General features: G+C 39.8%; 1 pseudogene; it reads left to right on the top strand.

Annotated features, from left to right (window-relative positions):
• The first annotated feature begins 3905 nt into the window (after positions 1-3905).
• LOC101035060 (protein THEMIS2 pseudogene) lies at positions 3906-5884 on the top strand (annotated as a pseudogene).
• The last annotated feature ends 499 nt before the right edge of the window (positions 5885-6383 follow it).

Genomic DNA, 6383 nt, shown 5'->3' with positions numbered 1-6383 from the left:
GGGAAGAATTGTAACAGATGGATTGAGACTAATTGAAGGTCAGGGGTGGTTTTTGATGAAGACAATTTTGTAGAGCATGCAATGGTGAAGCAGATTGAAATCTGATGATGAATAAATGGAATAGCTCCAGACATTTATTTGTGAAGTATGGACATGAAAATAAAGGTAGGAGAAAGGAGAAAATAAAGTGCCATAAGCTCTTTCTACTTGTCAGTGACTAGGCTAAGGGCTGTAGACATACACCTGCCTATTTATTATGTGAACAATTTATATCCTACATATTATTTTATTCTAGAAAAAAGTTGAAGTTTAAAGCAGTTGTTTCGAGGGTGAGTACTAGAATATTTACAAATCAAACATAACCTAGGTGATAGAATCAAGACCCAGAATATATGTAAGCTTGAAGGAAAAGATGAATGCACCCTAGAAAGAGATTTACTAGCAAGGATGGGTAAAACATTAGAGAGAAAATGTTTCAAAAGTCCAGAAGAGATGGTAATCCTTCTGGTAATAAAGTAACAGGATGGACAAGCTTTACAGGAAAGACAGTATATTAACCTGACAAATTTGAAGTAAGAGATAGCAAAGGTTTATATGAGTTGCCTTTCTCTGTACTTGTTAAAAAGAGCCTACCATTCGTAGCTGCCTCTTTTGCTGAGCAATATCAGTTTAAACCCCCAGATTACTACTCTAATGACAATAGGGATGTATGTATCTTCTTTGATTTACCTTATATGTTGTGTTACAAACCTATAGTTTATGAACCAGAAAGATGACTCTAGCTAAAAATCATATTTCTCCTTCAATTAAAAAAACAGTATTAATATTCTCACTTTTTGTTTGTTGGACATTATTTGACCTACATATGTGCAAATAAGTTGCAAATATCGTTTTCTAAGAGGATACTTGCTACTACATGATTATGACTAATTGTTTGCATAAGGATAACCTGGCTTACTAGTTCACTAGCATACTAGAATTTTTAAAGATAATATAAAAAGTCAATTAATACTATTTTAAACATTATATAAAAATAAAACTTTAAGCATGTAAGACTCAGAATAGATGTCCTCCAGGTTCATCCATGGTGTTGTAAATGAGAGAAATTTTGAATTTCTTTTACAGCTGTGTAGTATTCCATTTTATATACCACATTTTCTTTAAACAGCCATCCACTGATGGGCACTTAGATGGATTCTATGCCTTGGCTATTGTGCATAATCATACAATACATATGGGAGTACAGATATCTCTTCAATATACTCTTCAATTACACAGCAATTTAGCAGTATCTGCATAAGCAGTTTTATCAGTTATACCTGCCTACTATTGGGTATATATTCAAAGGATGTGAAATCAGTATCTCTTCAACACTAATTTCATATCCTTTGAATATATACCCAATAGTAAGATTGCTGAATCATTTGGTAGGTCTAAATTTAATGTTTTGCAGACCTCTATAATATTTTTCATTATGGCTGTGCTAATTTACATTTTAAGCAATCATTGTAAGGGCTCGCACTTCTCCACATTCTTGTCTCAACTTACATTTTTTTTAAATAACAGTCATTCTAATAAGAGTGAGCAGGTTTCAATTTGCATTTCCCTAATGACTAGTGATGCTGAACTTTTTTCATATACTTGCTAAGCATTTTGTATGTCTTCTTTTGAGAAATATTTATTTAGGTATTTTCACCCCCCATTTTAAATAGGCTTTTTTCCCCCTCTGTTGAGTTGTTTGAGTTTTTTATATATTTTGGATGTTAAACCCTTAACAGATGTATAGTTCACAAATATGGAAATATTTACTCCCACTTTTAGACTTTCTCCTTATTCTGTTAATTATTTTCTTTGCTGTGCAGAAGGTTTTTAGTTTACTGTAATCTCATTTATCTAGTTTCTTTCTCTTTTTTCCAGTTTTGTGTTCTTATCCAAAACATCCTTGCCCAGACCACTGTCATGAAGCTTTTTTCTTATATTTTCTTCTAGTAGTTTCATAGTTTCAGGTCTTATATTTAAGCCTTCAATCCATCTTGAGTTGATTTTTCATCTGGTGAAAGATAATGGTCTAATTTTATTTTTCTACATGTTTTCCTAGCACCATTTATTGAAGAGACTGTCCTTTTCTCAATGTGCGTTCCTGGCTCTCTTGTCAACAACCTATAGGCTATAAGTGTATGGATATATTTAGGGGCTTTCTATTCTGACACATCAGTCAATGTGTCTTTTTTGCCAATACCATGCTTTTTTGCTTAATATATTTTTGTAGTATAGTTGGAAGTCAGGTATTGTGATGCCTTCAGCTTTTTTTTTTTTTCAAGCCAAACACAGAAAGACAAATATTACAATATCATACTTATATGTAGAATTTTAAAAAGTCAATATGGTAGATGCTGAGAATAGAATCATAGTTACTAGAGGCTATGAAGTATAGAGGAGAGGAGATAGGAGAGAGATTAGTTAATGATAAGCTGTTACAGTTACATAGAAGGAATAAGTTCTAGTGTTTTGTTTCATATTTGGGAAACTAGAGTTAATAAAAATGTATATTTAAAAATAGCTAAAACAGAAGAGTTTTAATGTGTAAATTATAAAGAAATAAGAAATGTTTAAGGTGATGAATATACTGGTCACCCTGATTTGATCATTACACAATATATGTTTCAAAACAGCACATTGTACCCCATAAATATTTTCACTTACTGTGTGTCAATGAAAAATAAAATAGAAATTATAAAAAAGAATAGTTGTTCTTCAGTGCCTCCCAATTATTGTATAGTGAATACATAATAATATAAGAAGGAATTTAAACAGTCTAGCAAACATTTGTATTCATTAAGGAGAGCTTTCATAATCAGACCCAATCAGACCTGATTACACAGCAATTTAGCCTTATCTGCACATGAAGTTTTATCAGTTACACCCACATTCTATGTGCTCAGGAATTGTTTGGGATACTGTGAAAATATAACTGCAAAAATGAAAAATTCCTTCATTAAAATTAGACAAAGAATTTTATAGATTACAAACATTGTCATTTATGTCTGGCAAGTGCCAACTCACAGTATCTTATAGAATGGAAGAATTAAAATAGGTAAAATACATGTGTGCCTGACATCTCACCTAGTTGGATGTGTTCATCTTGGGTTTCATTTGTTTTCGAGGATCCTATAATGTAACCCAGGCTTTAATCATTGAAACATTATCTTTTCATACTTTCTAATGTAAATTCTGCTTGCAGTCAACCCAGCTTTCTGAATATCAGCTTTTTTAAAATCATCCATACCTTGAGCTCAGTATCTTTTCCTTTTTCTCTAGCAATCTCCCACTAGCAAAATATAATTAATTCTTCATCTCTTTTGTGTAATATTACTTAACTTCTCTTTTAACTCTATATTTCTTATCTACGTATTGTATAGTTTACCATTTCCACTCTTGCACATATCTGCATGTACTTTTTTTTCCTTTTCAACTATAAGCTCTTAGAGAATAATGTGTTTTATACATATTCATTACTGGAGATTGATTTACATGATAGATACTATGTATATATTCAAATTAATTGAATTATTTAACTACTGTGCCTTAATATGCAAGCACCTTGTTTTGAAAAGATTCCATTTTACTACATATTTCTAATGGTGTTGCTTAATTCCTCTTTGAAAATACTCTCTTTATGATCTCATGACTTAATGTGATGGTAACTTTTACTATCTGCTTTCTAATAATTTCATCTTTGGCAACTTTAAGCCTGTGGATTATTTTCTTTTTATTCTCTTGTCTCATTTATATTTCTGTACAAGTTGAGAAATCTCCTTTCTATCATAAAGTTTCTCAAGTTATTCAGAATTACTTTTACATCACATATCAGATAATTTAGGTTGGTGTTTTCTGGACTAATTAACATGACTACTGAGGAAAAGAACAAATTAAAGAAGAGTGGCATAAGAAAAGAGGCATACAGCAGCAGTGGTTGGATGAAGTGGATGTGCTGGGAGGAGGCTGTGACGTCCTTCACATTGACCTTCAGGTTGGAGGGGATCTTGACGACGGTCCTGTTCATGTGCATGATGGCCTTGATCTCGAGGCCTCAGGGTCATGTGGTCCCAGGACAGGGTGGGACAGCTGAAGAGCTGGTCCTCCGGTTCCTGCAGGGCCTGGAGCAGAGTTTGAGGAGCACTGGGTTCCAATATCCTGAAGGACCCCCTCTGGTTTAGGGGCAGGTGCAGGATGACCTGCTCACTCTCCCTGACCAGGACACAGTGGGCACAGAAGGTGTGCTGGTGCTGCACCACAGCCTCACAAATGAGGACCTGGTCGTCAGTCACCACCCTGTCCTCTGTAACAATCCTGCAGGTGAACATGATGCAAATGGGCAGCTGCTGCTGGGAGCTCTTATCTGTGTCAAAGACCAGCTCCTCCAGGGTTTGGTAGCTCTGAGAGGTCTTGAGGGAGACAAAGTGGCCCTGGAAGTTGGGGTTGATCGTCCTGACCACCATTGTTATCTTTGGGTTCTCATAGATCACATACTAGAGACGAACCTAGGTGATCTTGATCAGGTCCCCCTTGCAGAGCCAGCACTCTTTCACCCCGAAGTCATAGATGGAGCTCGAATAGTAGGACTGCGAGGAGATCCGCAGCATGTGCTGAAGGGAGATGAGGTCCAGGGTGTGCACGAAATCTTCCAGAGGCATGGGTTCCATGATGCCCGTGGCTCTCTGCTGCTGAGTAAGGTCCTGGCCCTGGAAGGCCCCTTCCCCCTGTCCGTGGAGATCCTGAAGGTTCCTGAAGGGTGCCACATCTTCCTCAGCCCATGGGTGCATTCCTTGAAGAGAGGCCAGAGGCTTTGCATCTATGGCCTAGCCTCACCACTCTGGCAGGTCCTGGCCTCAAACAAGGGCTGCAGGGAGCCCAGGAACTTCCTGGTGTCAGGGGCCTACCAGGGCAAGATATGGTGGCAGCCAAGGGAGTTCCTCGCAGCTTGTGACCTCCTGGGTGCATTCCAGCCAGACCAGCCACTCGAAGTGGTGGCCACAAAGGACTGTGAGGGCAAGAGAGAGAAGAATCCTAAGTTCACATCCCTGTCTGTGGGTGACAGGCTAGAGGTACTGCAGCCTGGCCTGGCCCATGGGGCCCAGGGGAGTGTCATTGATGTCTTGGTTTGTCAGTGGCTGAGTGATGAGTATGAGGAGGCAGAGAGCCCAGAGCGGGTCCTGCTGCCCCTCCACTGCCCTGGCAGCTTTGTGGAGGAGTTGAGTTACAGCCAGTGGTACAGCCTGGTGGATCTGATTGCCCAGTTCTCACTGCCTTTTGAGATTAGGGTGATGGTCAGAGATCCCAGTTACCCTATTGACCCTCTGACTGCTGTACTGGGTCTGCAGCTGGAGGAGAAGATCACAGAGCCCTTCTTCGTGGTCAGCCTGGACTCTGAGCCTGGGATGTGCTTCTAGATTCCTCCCGGTGGCTGGACCTGACTGTCGTGAAGGCTGAGGTACAGCCAGACTGGACAGGGACCTGTACCCATAGCGACAGTGGAGGAGCTGCCAGACACCTTCTATTACACTCTTCAGAAGTTAGCAGGCTGTGAGATACAAGCCTCTCCACCAAGGCCCCCTAAAAGTCAGTGCCTCAGCAGACAGAGGAGACATAACACCGAGAAGGGAGGCGTCAAGTCCTCTCAAGTCTTAGGATTACAGCAGCCCCTGTGCTACCCAAACCCAAGGTGAAGACCTTGCCAGAGTTCACCAAGGATAGCTCCAGTATGTACAGCAAGACTCCTGGCCACAAGAAGGGCCACAGGCCCACTAAGCCCCAAACACAGGATCTAGATGATGAAGAACATGATTATGAAGAAATACTTGAGTGCTTTCAGAAAACCATCTAAGTTCTGGAGGAACCATGCATCCTAACTGCTGTTTCTCAGGGAATCTGATGACAGCCAATCATTATAAGCCTCTAAAAGACCTCGGGCAAGGCCTCATAGAAACTGAACTGCGCACCGAGAATGGCTTTGTGGGAACTGATTTGATGGGCACTGCACCAGCTTTCTTCAGGTTCCAGATTCCGGCTACTTAGCGTGGGCTGGTTTGGACGTAACACCTCGCACATGACTCCCTCAGCCTCAGAGCCTTGGGATGCAGAGCAGCTAGCAGGGTTCCTCAATCCTGCAACCCCAGCTGTCTCACCGATGGGTGCAGATGAGAATCAGAGTCCACCAACCTTGGTGATACCAGTGGCTCTCAGTAAAGAGGATTCCATCCTGAAAAAAAAAAAGAAAAGAGGCATACAAATGACTAGAAGTTTCTTCTTTCTTTTCTCTCTCTCTCTTTTTTTTTTCTTTCTTCATTTTATTTTATTTTGAGGCAGAGTCTCACTCTGTTGCC

This window comes from Saimiri boliviensis, chromosome 16, assembly GCF_048565385.1.
Source record: "Saimiri boliviensis isolate mSaiBol1 chromosome 16, mSaiBol1.pri, whole genome shotgun sequence".
Classification (NCBI taxonomy): domain Eukaryota; kingdom Metazoa; phylum Chordata; class Mammalia; order Primates; family Cebidae; genus Saimiri; species Saimiri boliviensis.
This window is presented reverse-complemented; position numbering and strand designations above follow the sequence as displayed.